This window comes from Dendropsophus ebraccatus, chromosome 3, assembly GCF_027789765.1.
Source record: "Dendropsophus ebraccatus isolate aDenEbr1 chromosome 3, aDenEbr1.pat, whole genome shotgun sequence".
NCBI classification, from domain to species: Eukaryota; Metazoa; Chordata; class Amphibia; order Anura; family Hylidae; genus Dendropsophus; species Dendropsophus ebraccatus.
In genome coordinates this window covers 64,818,294-64,834,675 of record NC_091456.1, presented here as the reverse complement: position 1 = coordinate 64,834,675, position 16,382 = coordinate 64,818,294, and the positions used below count along the sequence as shown (strand labels likewise).

The 16,382-nt window shown below is 44.7% G+C and overlaps 1 protein-coding gene across 4 annotated transcripts in view; it reads right to left on the bottom strand.

The window, feature by feature from the left end:
* LOC138787136 (programmed cell death 1 ligand 1-like) overlaps positions 1 to 163 on the bottom strand; it is a 55,345-nt gene extending 55,182 nt beyond the window's left edge. For 3 of the 4 annotated variants that reach the window (XM_069964280.1, XM_069964282.1, XM_069964284.1), the window contains exon 1: positions 120 to 163. The gene's annotated coding sequence lies outside the window, so the exon portion shown is untranslated. The remainder of the gene's footprint in view (positions 1 to 119) is intronic. The other variant, XM_069964281.1, reaches the window with a different exon arrangement.
* Between the last annotated feature and the right edge of the window lie 16,219 nt (positions 164 to 16,382).

Genomic DNA, 16,382 nt, shown 5'->3' with positions numbered 1-16,382 from the left:
AGTATTACATTTCATGAACCATTCATTTCTGTGTTGAAGGCATTAACAGCTATTGGACCCCCAACCTTTGAGGTCAGTACATAATACATGTTTTAGAGCATAAAAATCTTTTGCCTTACCTGACTATGTTCTCTGCATACAGCACTGAGGAATCAGTATGAGTGTTTTTAACTTATGCTTTCACTTTCCTTTCAGCTGTACTAATAAATGACATGCGTATAGAAAGCTGTCACTGTATAATATATACACACCCATACCGGTACAATGTATACTATATACACTTCTGTACATGTTAGACTACACTACTACAATTCATGGGATGTACCTAATTTTTCACATATAGTTTTTCTTGTTTGACTTACTGTTCTTAAATAAAAAATGTCACAGCTAAATCTGCAGGGTATTGTTGTTCATTTTAGCTTTATTACATTTTTACCTTATTGTAAAGCGTTCTAAGTGTAACCCGTTTGGGAGTACAAGAATGGTAATCTGGGAAATCAGGCTGATTCGGCAGATTATCGCTGTGTGTAATAAAGACAACGATCAGCCAATGAAAACAATTATCTGCCGATCGTGTCCTTAGCTCCTGACCTAAAATCATCGGCCGCCAGACGCTCATTACTAGCACATAGGCGCTTGTTTACTATAGTGATGATTGTGCCGTCTAATATGGCTCATAGAGAGGCAAGAACAGGGCTCTTACTATCTGAATTGAGAAAGGAGAGAGTCCACAGCTCTGGATGTGAAGGAGGGTCATGCACTGACAGCCAGGGAGACAACTGCCATTGAGGACACTGAGGCAGAGCCCATAATATATATTTTTAAGGGGAAGTTGGAGAGTGAGATCCATCTTACAGAAGCTGGGTATTGGCTGATACCACTGAGGTTTTCCCATTGATTTGATAATTGATATTCAATTATTGTGGCTATTATACTAAATATATGGATACCTAGTGGGCTACCTAATAGGCCTATTATTAGACTCGCTTGGAAACACTGCGCCCAAGAGAACATTGAATACACTATAACACCAGTGTATTGAGATAACCAGGTATTTCATTAACCACAATACTCTTATAATATTTTATTAGGTCTTTATACATGAAACTATAGAATTCAAAGAGGGTGTATCATCTATCATCTGTGTGTGGTATGGCCATACCCATGGCTTGTTATGTCACAATCTCAGCATATAGAATCTGGTTATGGGTTCTGGACACTAGTATCATTCTATGCTGGCTCTGGTTGGAGTTTGAGTGTTAGGATGGCTCATAGAGAAAAAACACTTTGGACAGAGATGCCACCATCTTGGACAGTAACGCCCGCTGTGACATTTGAGCCAGTTCAGAAGCTACCAGTTGCGACAGTTCAGCCAGTTCCGAAAGTGAAGCTGACTTTGTCATCAGTTCCAGCTTTGACAACTGACAACTTTAAAAGCTAAGCCTGCATTCACAACAAAGCCATCTGTTCACACAGCGAAGCAGGCTCACACAGTAGTGATGGAGGACATGGAGGGTGAAGGAAGACCGTTTCCAGATGACAGAAAAAAATAGATTTGCATTTCCAGGGAAATACATAGTGTTTGAAAAGAGCGCCCCTTTACCAGTGACTTCCTTTTAAGAGAAACTTTAACCCTGGGTGCCGTCCCTTTAAGAGCGACTTGGGTTCCGTCCCTTTAAGAGCAACTTGGGTCGCGTCCCTTTAAGAGCAACATGGATCCCTTTAACAGGGGGGTATCAGATGATGGGGTGTCTTGCACTGGGGGGTGTGGGGGATGATGGGGTGTCTTGTACAGGGGTGTGTGGGGGAAGATGGGGTGTCTTGCACTGGGGGGGTGTGGGTGATGAGTGGTTGTCTTGCACTGGGGGGGGGGGGGTGCCGGGGACATATGACGTACGGGTATGTCATATGTCCCTAAGAGCTTAAGAGCGACATGAGTCTCTTTAAGAGCGACATGGGTTCCTATTAAGAGCAACTTGGGTCCCTTTGGTGTTAAGTGTTAGGTGTTAAACTCTCTTAAAGGGACCTAAGTCGCTCTTAAAGTAACCCAGGCTGCTCTTAAAGGGACCCAAGTCGCTATGTTTCAGAACGCTGGTAGAGGTTGTGTTCGGCTGAAAAATAAACTTTAGTTGAGGAGATGCCGTATCTAGGAGGCGGGGCCGAGAGCGTTTAAAGGGACACAAGTCGCTCTTAAAGGGACCCAGGTAGCTCTTAAAGAGACCCTGGTTGCTCCTAAACGGACCCAGGCCGCTCTTAATGGGACCCAGGTCGCTCTTAAAGGGACCCATCTCACTCTTAAAGGGACCCAGGTCGCTCTTAGAGGGACCCAAGTCGCTCTTAGAGGGACCCAAGTCGCTCTTAAAGTGACACAAGTCGCTCTTAAAGGGACCCAAGTCACTCTTAAAGGGCCCTAATTCGCTCTTAAAGGACCAAGTAGTTCTTAAAGGGACCCAGGTAGCTCTTAAAGGGACCCAGGTCACTCTTAAAGGGACCTAAGTCGCTCTTAAAGGAACCCAGGTAGCTCTTAAAGGGACCCAGGTTGCTCCTAAAGGGACCCAAGTCGCTCTTAAAGGGACCCAAGTTGCTCTTAAAGGGACCCAGGTAGCTCTTAAAGGGACCCAGGTTGCTCCTAAAGGGACCCAAGTCGCTCTTCAAGGTACCCATTTCGCTCTTAAAGGGATCCAGGTCGCTCTTAAAGGGACCCAGGTCACTCTTAAAGGGACCCATTTCGCTCTTAAAGGGACCCTGGTCGCTCTTAAAGGGACCCAAGTCGCTCTTAAATTGACCCAGGTCGCTCTTAAATTGACCCAGGTCGCTCTTAAAGGGACCCATTTCGCTCTTAAAGGGACCCAAGTCGCTCTTAAACTAACCCAGGTCGCTCTTAAGAGCAACCTGGGTCCCTTTAAGAGCGGCCTGGGTCCCTTTAAGAGCGACCTGGGTCCCGTCCCTTTAAAAGTGAAATGGGTCCCTTTAAGAGCGACCTGGGTCCGTTTAAAAGCGGCCTGGGTCCCTTTAAGAGCGGCTTGGGTCCCTTTAAGAGCGACTTGCGACCCAGGGACCCAGGTCGCTCTTAGAGGAACCCATTTCGCTCTTCACCCTTTAAGGTCAAAGCCAATTTTCGTTTTTGCACTTTTTCTTTTTCCACTTTATGTTTAAAAGTTCATAGCATTTGCATTTTTTCACCTAGAGACCCACATGAGCCCTTATTTTTTGCAAAACCAATTGTACTTTGCAATGACAGGCATTATTTTTCCATAAAATATGCAGCGAAACCGGAAAAAAAATAAATTGCGCTGTCAAATTGAAAAAAAAAGGAATTTGTTTTGATTTCGGGGAGTTTTGCATTTACGCCGTTCGCCCTATGGTAAAACTGACTTGTTATCCATGTTCCTCAAGTCGTTACGATTACAATGATATGTAACATGAATTACTTTTATATTATCTGATGGCCTGTAAAAAATTCAAACCATTGTTAACAAATATATGTTCCTTAAAATCGCGCTAACGCTGTTTACCATGCGAGATTAGTAATGTGATTGATTAATAGTTCGGGCAATTACGTGTGCGGCGATACCAAATATGTTTAATTATTTGTTTATTTATTTATATTTGTAAAATGGGAAAAGGGGGGTGATTTGGACTTTTATTAGGGGAGGGGATTTTTTTATTAATAAAAAAATATTTTTACTTTTTTTTTTTTTTTACTGTAACTAGAAGTCTCCCTGGGGGACTTGTATATACACAGCACTGATCTCTCATAGAGATCAATGCTGTGTATATACACAGCAAAGATCGATTACATCGGTCATAGATTGCTTTGGCCTGCTGCAGGCTACAGCAATCTATTGACGAGTCGGGATCAGCGTCATTGCAACGCTGAGGCCCAGGCCGGCCAGAAGAACGGATCCGACCCACTAGACACCAGGGACTTGCGGCGTAAAGCCTCTAAGTGCAGCTGTCAGGTTTGACAGCTGCATTTAGAGGCTTAATTAGCCGACACGGCAACGGGACCCGCACCGGCTAATAGAGGCAGATAGCAGCCGGGAGCAGTGCTGTTCAGAGCGGGGTCCCAGCGGGACCCCGCTCTGAACACCCCCCTTGGCACCATGACGTATCAGATACGTCATAGGTCGCTAAGGGTTTAAAGGGACCCAAGTTGCTATGTTTCGGAACGCTGGTAGAGGTTTCGTTCGGCTGAAAAATAAACTTTAGTTAAGGAGATGCCGTGTCTAAGAGGCGGGGCCGAGAGCGTTCGTGCCCAGGTGAAGCGCCGCCTGTGTAGTCCTGGTCTGCGTCTACCCCTCCTCTGGTTCCGCCCTCTGTCCGCCCTCACAGGCCAAGTTGTCCTTGCGCCATGCTTGTAACCCCCTGGCGCCGTTGCCGTGACGTTGCGGGTCAGCGCCGCCTCGTTGCGGGTCATGCTGCTCGTTGTCCACGTTGTCTTAACGATGCGCTTCTGCCTAGCCCGCCTCCCATGTTTGTGTGAGCCGCCTCCCCTTGTCCCAGTCCCGCCTCCCTTGTCCGTCTTTGCGTCCATCCTCTCCTCGGCTTCACATCACAAATGCGCCGTTGAGCACCGTAGCCATGTATCCCGCGCAGGTGTGAGGCTTTACACTCACTGGAGAAGACCGTTCGCGTCAATGTGCTCAATGTGATGTGAAGCCGAGGAGAGGACGGACACAAAGAGCGTAAGCGGGGGGCCATGTTGGCCGCAGACGGACAAGGGGGGCGAGACTGGGACAACGGGAGGCGGCTCACACTGACATGGGAGGCGGCCAGGCAGAAGCGCGTCGCTAAGACAAGACGTGGACGACGCGTGGGCGTGGACCTGCAACGTCACGGCAACGGCGCCAGGAGGTTACAAGCACGACGCAGGCGCCAGAACAACTTGGCCTGTGAGGGCGGACAGAGGGCGGAACCAGAGGAGGGGGAGACGCAGACCAGAACCACACAGGCGGCGCTTCACCTGGCCACGAACGCTCTCGGCCCCGCCTCTTAGACATGTCATCTCCTCAACTAAAGTTTATTTTTCAGCCGAACGAAACCTCTACCAGCGTTCCGAAACATACCAGAAGAATGGACTTCACATGAGCTACAAACAGGTATAAGTAGTTGGGGGGGGGGGGGTTGGAACAGTGGGTACAGAGTCGCTTTAAGGACCTTCCATCTTCTACATCTTCTATTGGCCAATAGTGGACATGTGACTGTGGATGTTGTGATACATTGCCTGACAAGACCTTAGAGTTCCCATTGGCTTTTATATTTCAGCTATTTGCATATGTGCTGTGATTGGCTGTTAGCGGTTAGAGTGTGGCCATTATTTCCAATGGACCATTATTTTCTATGGGAAATTAGGGGTCTTTAAACGTAAATTTCTTAAAAACTACAATAGATAGCACACCACACACCGCCGAGGGCTTCGAAACGCAGTTTGAACGGAGTCTGTGCTCAAACGGGCTGTATTGCTGGAAGCAACGGAAAGAAGAATATGGATTACAATATAGTGCTTTTCAAGCACTATAATGACTCCTCCTTAGGAGAAAAATTGTGCAAAAGCAAAATATGTATTTATTTTTCTAATTTCTTTGCAGCTTCCCTATAACATCTATAACATCTAAGACCCTCCTTAAAGAGGTACTCTGGGCAAATAAAAAAACCCAACAACATATAGCCCTAGACTCCCTAGGGCTGCATCAAACTTCTTCAGCAACCGCTAATCAAATGACATATGTTCAGGTTCAGAGGGACCCAAGCATATTCGGGTTGCGTTTATCAATAATAAAGACAGCTTCTTGAACTCCTCTGTCCGGTTTTCGCCAACTGGATGTGGCTGGAAAGCCAAAAACAGCTAAAGTTCAGGAGTTACACAATTTGCCTCCACAAGCTATGCTGTTTATATAGCATCTGGAGTTACATAAAGAAGGTAACTCACTATGCTACATTGTACTGTATGTACAAAGTTCATTAACATCAATGGGAGTTACACAAATTGTGTAACTCCTACGCTTTGTCTGTGCTCCAGTGGATAAAGCGCGGTCTGTAAAGACATGGCCTGGTGACCTTGATGTGAAAGAACTCAGTGGGGCCCACTAAGAGCCACAACCTGGCTTGTCGAAAAGATTCCCTGCCTGTCTACTTTTTGGCTAAGTCCCATAAAGTGTGTTTTGCAATGCTTTTTCCTCTTTAATTAATGTAAAAAATATAAAAACAAATATAAAAAAAGGAATTGTAAATGCAATCTCTTCTTATACAAATATGCTGTATTATATACATATTACATTCTAAAGTCATTAAACAAAATTCAGAGATAATTTTTATTTTCTAGCAACCAACAGAAAATGCTTAAATGACAGAGTTGTCATGCAACAGTTCGCTCCAGACACCACCAGACTCATTAAGAACACATATTGATATCAAGTGTGCAGACAAATACCACATGCATTGTGATCAGTGTCATGTGCCTTAGCATTTATGAATGGTATGCAAAGTGTGCGGTGGTTGGCACTTACTGTACGGTAATTGTAAAGCTTGAGAAATGTACACATGAAAAATTCTTGTAATAAAATCATTGTATTTATGAAAATGTGTGAGAACGGCTTATTGGAAAAAAAACCCTCACATCATTTCGTTTCAAGAAAGGTAAACAAAACCATCTTCTGTTTGTGTGATATAAGAGAAGTTAGCGATCTTAAAGGGGTAGTGCGGCGGTAAACAATTATTCACAGAAAAACACAAATTGCAAAGTTATACAACTTTGTAATGTATGTTATGTCTGTGAATCCCCCCTTCCCGTGTCCCACCACCCCCGCACGTGTACCCGGAAGTGTGGTGCATTATACATACCTGATCCGTGTCGCGCATGTCCGCCATCTTGTGCCAAGACGTCATCTTCGGGAGGCCGGCTGAATCGCTGCCGCCGTCCCTGATGCCGCCCCCCCTCTGCCGCGTCATAACTGTGCTCAGCCGCGATTGGCTGAGCACAGTTATGCTCAGCCTATCGCGGCTGAGCATCCGATGACGCTGCAGAAGGCGGCCAGCCTGCTGTAATGTCCTCCATAGTATATATACCCCTGCTGTAATGTCCTCCATAGTATATATACCCCTGCTGTAATGTCCCCCATAGTATATACCCCTGCTGTAATGTCCTCCATAGTATATATACCCCTGCTGTAATGTCCCCCATAGTTTATATACCCCTGCTGTAATGTCCCCCATAGTTTATACCCCTGCTGTAATGTCCTCCATAGTATATATACCCCTGCTGTAATGTCCTCCATAGTATATATACCCCTGCTGTAATGTCCCCCATAGTATATACCCCTGCTGTAATGTCCTCCATAGTATATACCCCTGCTGTAATGTCCTCCATAGTATATATACCCCTGCTGTAATGTCCCCCATAGTTTATATACCCCTGCTGTAATGTCCCCCATAGTTTATACCCCTGCTGTAATGTCCTCCATAGTATATATACCCCTGCTGTAATGTCTCCCATAGTATATATACCCCTGATGTAATGTCCTCCATAGTATATACCCCTGCTGTAATGTCCTCCATAGTATATACACCTGCTGTAATGTCCCCCATAGTATATACCCCTGCTGTAATGTCCTCCATAGTATATATACCCCTGCTGTAATGTCCTCCATAGTAAATACCCCTGCTGTAATGTCCTCCATAGTAAATACCCCTGCTGTAATGTCCTCATAGTATATATACCCCTGCTGTAATGTCCTCCATAGTATATATACCCCTGCTGTAATGTCCCCCATAGTATATACCCCTGCTGTAATGTCCTCCATAGTATATATACCCCTGCTGTAATGTCCCCCATCGTTTATACCCCTGCTGTAATGTCCTCCATAGTATATATACCCCTGCTGTAATGTCCTCCATAGTATATATACCCCTGCTGTAATGTCCTCCATAGTATATACTGCTGTAATGTCCCCCATAGGATATACACCTGCTGTAATGTCCTCCATAGTATATACACCTGCTGTAATGTCCTCCATAGTATATACCCCTGCTCTGATGTGCCCCAACACAAAACAAAACCTCCTACTCACCTGATCTGGGCGGGGGATGGCTCTTCTCTCTTCCTGCTCTTCTCTCTTCTGGCTCTGTACTGTATCTTCAGCCTGGCAGCCGCTGTGACAGATCCTCCAGCAGGCTCCATGATGTCACCTCCTGCTGCTGGAGATTTCACTGCTCAGGTCCCGCGCTGTCCTCTCCTCAGTGAGGCGGGGGAGTGAGGTCATCGGCAGGAGACAGACATCCTGACTGGAAGAATCCACTCAGGGCCTGCCAGGGGGGAGTCTGAGTTTGCCAGGCAGAAGATATTTACACAAGATTAACCCTACACCTCCCTCCTTCCCTGGACAGCATGTAGTTTGTCCAGTGCTGTGTCCAGGTACTGTTCTCACTCCCCAGGTACTGTTTTCACTCAATTCCGGGTTCCTGCTGGTGGGGGCCACCCCTAGTGGTGGAGGCCCGTGGGCAGGTGCCCCTAGTGCCCCTTCTTTAATCCGGCCCTGTATATGCATGTCTGTGGTGTCAGTTTCCCTTAAGGAACACTGGTCTGAAGCAAGCAGGCAATATGGGAACTTTCCAGGGCAAAAGAGGTTTTCTATGGGGATTTGCTGCTGCTCTGGTCAGTTCCTATCACGGACAAAGGTGGCAGCAGAGAGCACTGTGTCAGACTGGAAAGAATACACCACCTTCTGTAGAACATACAGCAGCAGATAAGTATGGAAAAACTTGAGATTTTTAAATAGCAGTAAATTACAAATCTATATAACTTTCTGAAACCAGTTGATTTGAAAGAAAAATATTTTTTCCGGAGTAACCCTTTAATGCTATGACTATTTTGAAGCATTTGTAATATATTTTTGGCCTTATTAGGAAATGTTACTACAAGGGTCCTGTGGTTTGTTTATTCTTATAAATCTGTTTAAGGCTATTGTGCACTTGCGCAGAACAGCACGAATCGGACCTGCTGTACTGCACATGTGCTGTGTAGTAAGAATTTAGGTGCGCTGATGTGAGGGACAGTGGTCCCTCATTAATGTCATAGCAATTATGCAGTTTAAATCATGCCCAGAGGGGTGATAAGGCCAGGTATTGGGATTTTACCTACTTGCACTGTACCTATATGACTACACCTATATATACTGCCCTCTGAAGAAACTGGAGATGATCAGAGGGTGATCAAAGCGTGATCAGAGGGTGACAGAGAGATGTTCTGGATGAAGAAGAGGAATGCTGGAAGCACGTCAATGGGAACAGCTCCTGGAAAGTTATCATCTATAGTCACAATACCCAAGGAACGGAGGAACGAAGGAGAGACTCTTATCTATAAACAATTTTTGAATAATAAAACATTGTGTTACCCTGACTGCGCCGAACAGGATGCTACTGACCATTTATGGACTGGGCTACCAGAGTGTGACATGTATGTGTCTTGTGACTTGGAACCCTGCCTGTATTGGATGTTACATATTTCATATGAATGAGTAGTACCGCCCCATATTCTGTCTATAAAATGTGATTACCATAATAAAACTTGGGCCATTTTATCCAGGCTTATAATCATGATACATTGTCTTATCTGTGTCCGTGATTTATAAGTGACGAGTTGGTAATACTGCAGGTTACAACTCAAGATATATTTAAATGCCATCCTGTACCTGGGTTTTTTAAAGTTTCTCCATAGAGAGGGGTCAACATCTAAATTTAACCTTAACATTTGGCGCCCGAACAGGGACTCGGCCTCTTGCAAACCAGAACGCAGACAGACGGGATGCGGTGATTTATCCGTCATCGGACGCACAGATATAACTGGCCAGGTAAGAAAGACTTCCTTTTCTTACGTACTATCTGTGCCTCAGGAGAAAGGATCTAATGAGATTCCCGTCACACCTACGTTCTCTATATGTTTGTAAAGCTGAGTCTAATTGTTAGACAAAGAACTCTGTAACCCAGGATAGGACAAGGTTAAAGTGCTGCATTGCCGTCGCAAACTGTTGTGTGATTGAGATAAGCTGTTGCTGTATTTATGCTGAATTAAGAAAAGGGATTGCCGAACATGATCACTTGTACATTCCTATGGGGAGGCTGTGATTATTGCTTAACCCTTGTAATACAGCATGGCATCGAGAACAAAGGTCACAGACAGAAGGCGCATAGACTCTCTGTATAAACGGGTTCCAGAAGTGAAAACAATCTGTTCGGTGACCAGTGGAAATAGTACTTGTATTAGTTCCACTACTTGCTTGTGCCCTGTCGATTCGGTACAAGATGTAGGCGCCATGGATCAGTAGACTCGTGGATTATTCTCGCCGCTTACGAGGATGGCAAAGAGGAAAGGCATCCCGCCGCAAGCAGGAGCCTACTATAAGACCTAGATAGGTCTGGACAATCCCCAATAAGCTACCTAGGGCTGGGTGCGAGAATGGGACAGATGTTCACTAAAAACAGGAACTCATTATCTTTATGGGAGGGCTATGGGAAATTGAATAGCTAAGATATAGTTAGTGACGGGCATGAGAAGATGCAGTGCAAGATCTAGAACAGATCTTGAGGAGGTTTGTATCTGCCTTAGCCCCACCAACCTCTGGCTCTCTGACCAATACCTGGGAAACTCCTCACACTCCTGTGCACACTTATTTTTGCCTTGTGGGTAGGTAACCAGACCTACATGTAACATGCAGAGCAAATGGGTCCTTGAAATGTCCAGTAACCTTAGGGGTCAATCTGAGTACTATCCCTAGTGGGGTAGAAGATGTTAGTTAGACAACTAAGGGGGAATAAAGGATTAGAGTTCTAAGAGGGGAGGGTGTGGAGTAGATAGAGAGATGAGAGCCAGAGGGTCAGACAGAAGGAAAACATTCAGGATAATGGGTGGGAAGCACAGGTCCAGCTGGGTGGACATGTGCCGGTGACCAACAAAATCTAGATAAGACAGAATATTGTAGTGTGTGTGTGGCAGACCCAAGCCACATCATTATGTTACACCATTGTACCCAGTTTATAGTTGGGTTCACACTACGTATATTTGAGGCTGTATGTTTGAGGCTCTATAGCAACCAAAACCAGGAGTGGATTGAAAACACAGAAAGGATCTGTCCACACAATGTTGAAATTGAGTGGATGGCCGCCATATAACGGTAAATATTTGCTGTTATTTTAAAACAGCAGCTGTTGTATTGAAATAATCGCAGTTATTTACCGTTATATGGCGGCCATCCACTCAATTTCAACATTGTGTGGACAGAGCCTTTCTGTGTTTTCAATCCACTCCTGGTTTTGGTTGCTATGAGGACCTGACATGAGGACCAAATACAGCCTCAAATATACATAGTGTGAACCCAGCCATAGTATATCTGTATACAAACCCCAGATCCTGCAAAAAGCCAACCTACCTCCAATGGTGGCATATAGACCCTATGTTCAACAGGAATCTTCCCCTTGGTCAGCTGTTAAAGTAGTTACTTTGATTTAAAGTGCCCCTGACTTGATTGTAAGAAAAAAATGCCTTTTTGAAGTGGGCAGCCTAAATTCAAATAGTGTACAGTGCCATGTAAGTGTGTAACTACAATGCCACATACTCAGACAAGGAGAACAGTCCAGCTCATTGCTAGATACAGTACTGAGAGAGCTGAAAAGGGGTTAATGAATATGCTGGAGGAGTTTTAGCAGCATACAATTATTTGGCACATAATCAGCCTCACAAGAGTTTTTTTTGTGTGTTATTTGTTATGTTTTGTAGAAGGTCATCAACCAGCTCTGTGAAGTTAGAGAGAAAAAAAAAAGAATCAGAGCTGTTAGCGTAATGTACTCACCTACATTATATATTGTTATATTTCAGCCAGTTTTACTAAATTGTTCTTCTTTAGAAGAAGTATGTTACGTGTTACAAAATGTTGATCATTTTCTGTTGTCCCAATCATAAAACATTTACTTATTTATGTACGCCACTTTTCTGTAATCAGCCCTCAAAGAAGGCGACTGAAAGCCAACCACTCCCCCATATCATCCACGTCTGTATTATAATTGTGACGTCTCAAAACCACGCCCTAAACCAACACCCCTATATCCGGTTATCTAGTCCGGTGGCCATTTTAACTCCTGGCATTTCTGTCCCCCGCCCATACTGCTTAGTGTCACTTAGTGGCACAGGACTCTCCGATAGAGTGTAACAACTGTTTTGCACATTTATTAATGAATGTTATTACCTGATGGTGAAGAAAGTTAGACAAAGGTTTGTTGAAAGGAAAAGCATAGAGACTGTTTAAAGAGCCGGGTCTAGTAGACCTATTAGTGTATAAGATTGTTATACGTAAGTGTCAGGAGGAGTCAGAGAGAAAAAGCACGTTTTATTAGGAATGTCAAGAGAAAGTGATAATTGGTAAAGATCAAACGCAGAAGTTTGTGCACTTATTAAGAACCCAATGGTATAAGAGCCTGTAGTAACTTACTACTGTAATATATATTTCTATGTAACTTTATAAAAAAAAAATTTTTTTGTAGATATACTGTATCTATCCCAATATATATTGTAAGCAGATTTTCTTTGTGTGTCCCCAAAGTATGATACTTCTAAGAACTTTTTTTTTCACTCTTGTAATCTATGATTTTCCTGCTCACTGCTCAAGGTTAGAGGTGAGGCACAGAGCGTTCTGCTTACTGATAAGAGCCGCTTACTGGAGGAATGGATTCATTTCAGCTAATAATGGTACAAATTAAGCTGAAGGTTCTGACTAAAAGAATTCTGATAAAAAGAATTATTCCATATACTGTATGTTTTATATTTCATCTTTAAGTTGTGCTTTATTTGATTTATAGCAAAAGAATGTTAAATGGGACTAGCCGATTGTAACATGTTTTATTATTTTTTTTATTTTATTTTTAGGGTTAACAGTTTTGTGATGATTATAGCAAACTAGTTCATGACTATATATATATATGTTATCTTATCCCTAGTAAAGCCTAACCCATATCCATGGCTCCAGTCAGCACGCCTTATGCCCCCCAATATATATATATATATATATATATATATATATATATATATATATTGTAAGGATCTTCCCGGGGGATGGTGTGTGTGGACACAGTTCACATCAGGCTTTGAGTTATAAAAGGTCAACTTGGCGTTTATTAGCGGCATAAACAGACCAGTAAACGTAAATAGAGCAATATCATGCTTGAAAACCAGAACAAACAAAAAAGGTCTTGCCCGTCTGGGCACTTACTAACACAGGTCACCTATCTGACACTTCCATAGGCGGTATCGCGGGGTGTGAATAGGCCCCAGCAGTGTTAGAAGTCCTTGCTCCCAGGACACACAGCATGCAGGCTGTTCACCCTGGCTGAGAGCAATCCCCTGTAGCTCTGTGGAGCTTTTTAACTTGTTGCAGGCTAATCAGGGCACACCTGACTGCAACAACCGAACTGGATCGGGGGGAAGGGAATGGCAGGTCCCACTACCAACCTACCCACCATTCCAGTAAATCCGGCCCGGAAAATGTAAAGAACAACTCAGCAGCATAATACTGCTGAGTAAGAGATCTTTCCCGGATTTACCACCTCACCATGTGCAGAAGCCTGGGTGAGATGTACCTCCCCTCGAACACCTTTCCTGTGACATGTCCACATATCCCCCCCCTCTTTTTCAGACCGGAGGGCTGAGCATTTTGTCCCCACAGACAGTGTACCCTTGATAGGGCGTCAGCATTTGCCTGTAACTTTCCTGGCCTGTTTTCCACGGTAAAATTAAAGTTTTGGAGGGACAGAAACCATCTAGTCACCCTCGCATTTTTCTCCTGGTTGAGCTTCATCCATGTTAGGGGGGCATGGTCTGTCACTAACTTGAATTTTCTGCCTAGCAAGTAGTACCTTAGGGACTCTAGGGCCCATTTCACTGCCAGACATTCTCGCTCAACAATGGCGTAGTTTTTTTCGGCCGGGGATAGTTTTCTGCTTAAGTACATCACCGGGTGCTCCTCGCCATTCACGACCTGTGAGAGAACGGCGCCTAACCCTGTATTAGAGGCGTCTGTCTGGACCAGAAACTCTTGCCTAAAGTCAGGGGTAACTAGTACCGGTTGTTGGCACAGGGCAGACTTAAGGCTTTGAAGAGCCTTCTCGGCCTCTGGAGTCCATGTCACCATTGCGGACTTCGCACCCTTTGTCAGGTCAGTTAGTGGGGCTGCAACTGTGGCAAAGTTTGGCACAAACCTACGGTAATAGCCCGTAATACCCAGGAAAGCTCTGACCTGTTTCTTTGTGAGGGGTTGAGGCCAATTCTGTATTGCCTCGATTTTATTTAGCTGTGGTTTGATTAACCCCCTCCCAATAATGTAGCCCAAGTATTTGGCCTCCTCTAAGGCTAGTGCACACTTCTCTGCATTGATGGTTAACCCCGCATCGCTTATGGCATCTAACACCGCCTGGACCTTACAGAGGTGACTTTCCCAATCAGGGCTAAAAATGACCACATCATCGAGGTAGGCAGCGGAGTAATCATGATGTGGTCGCAGAATCAAGTCCATCAACCTCTGAAAAGTGGCAGGGGCTCCATGTAACCCGAATGGCATCACTACATATTGGAAGAGCCCATCAGGGGTGGAGAATGCAGTCTTCTCTTTAGCCTCAGGAGTGAGGGGGATCTGCCAGTAGCCTTTTGTGAGATCGAGGGTGGTTATGTACCTGGCATTACCCATTCTTTCAATCAACTCATCTACCCTGGGCATGGGGTAGGCATCAAACTTGGAGATCTCATTTAACTTTCTAAAATCATTACAGAACCTCCAAGTTCCATTGGGCTTTGGGATTAACACAATCGGGCTGGACCACTCGCTCTGGGACACCTCAATGACTCCTAGGTCAAGCATACGTTTTACCTCGGCTGACACCGCCTCCCTCCGTGCTTCTGGTATCCTATAGGGCTTAAGGTTTACCCTGCTTCTAGGCTCAGTTTCAATGTGATGGTGAATGAGATGCGTACGCCCTGGAAGGTCAGAAAACTTGTCTTTATTTTTCTGCAAAAATTCTTTAGTCTCCTGCTTCTGTGACACTGATAGAGTATCACCAATCTTGTCCCGGAGGGATTGGTTGTGACAAATTATTAACAGAGTTTGTCGCCACCAAGGATTCCCTATCTTTCCAGGGCTTGATCAAGTTTATGTGATAAACTTGAAAAGGCTTCCTTCTACCTGGTTGGTGTACCTTGTAGTTTACCTCACTGACCTTCTCTACAATTTCATAGGGACCCTGCCACTTTGCTAAGAATTTGCTTTCTACTGTGGGAACAAGTATGAGTACCCGGTCACCAGGGCTAAATGTCCTGATTCTCGCAGAACGATTGTAAATTCTGCTTTGGCTCTCTTGCGCCCTCTGGAGGTGTTCCCTTACTAGGGGCATTACAGTGGCTATACGGTCCTGCATTTGTGCTACATGCTCAATAACACTCTTGTATGGGGTGGACTCGCTTTCCCATGTCTCTTTTGCAATATCCAACAAACCCCTAGGGTGACGACCATAGACCAACTCGAAGGGAGAGAACCCTGTGGATGCTTGGGGCACTTCCCTAATAGCAAACATCAGGTAAGGAAGTAAGTGATCCCAATCCCGACCATCTTTTTCCACCACTTTCTTTAACATATGTTTTAGGGTTTTATTAAACCTCTCCACTAATCCATCTGTCTGGGGATGATATACAGAGGTACGTAGGTGTGAGATTTTAAACAGTTTGCATACATCCTTCATCACCTTTGACATAAACGGGGTACCTTGGTCGGTCAAGATCTCCTTGGGGATCCCCACCCTGGAAAACATATAAAACAATTCACGCGCAATTGTTTTAGATGCAGTGTTTCTTAAGGGGACAGCCTCAGGATAGCGGGTTGCGTAGTCTAAGACCACCAAAATGTACTGGTGTCCCCTTGCCGACTTTACAATGGGACCCACTAAGTCCATTGCAATGCGGTCAAAAGGTACCTCTATGATGGGGAGCGAAACCAACGGACTGCGGAAATGCGACACTGGGGCGCTAAGCTGACATGTGGGGCACGACTCACAGTATTTTTTTATGTCAGCACAAATCGCAGGCCAATAAAACCTCTGGAGGACTCTCTCCTGCGTTTTATCCGTCCCCAAGTGGCCCCCAAGGACATGATTATGGGCCATGTCGAGTACCTGACTCCGGTACGACTTAGGCACCAGAAGCTGTTCCACAACCTCATCATTAATTTTAGTGACTCTATAGTAGAGATCATTAGTCATAGAAAAATGTGGAAACTTTTTCTCAGCTTCTGGTTCCTGAGGTACCCCATTCATAACAGTGACCTGCTCTCTCGCATTTTTGAGAGTGGGGTCCT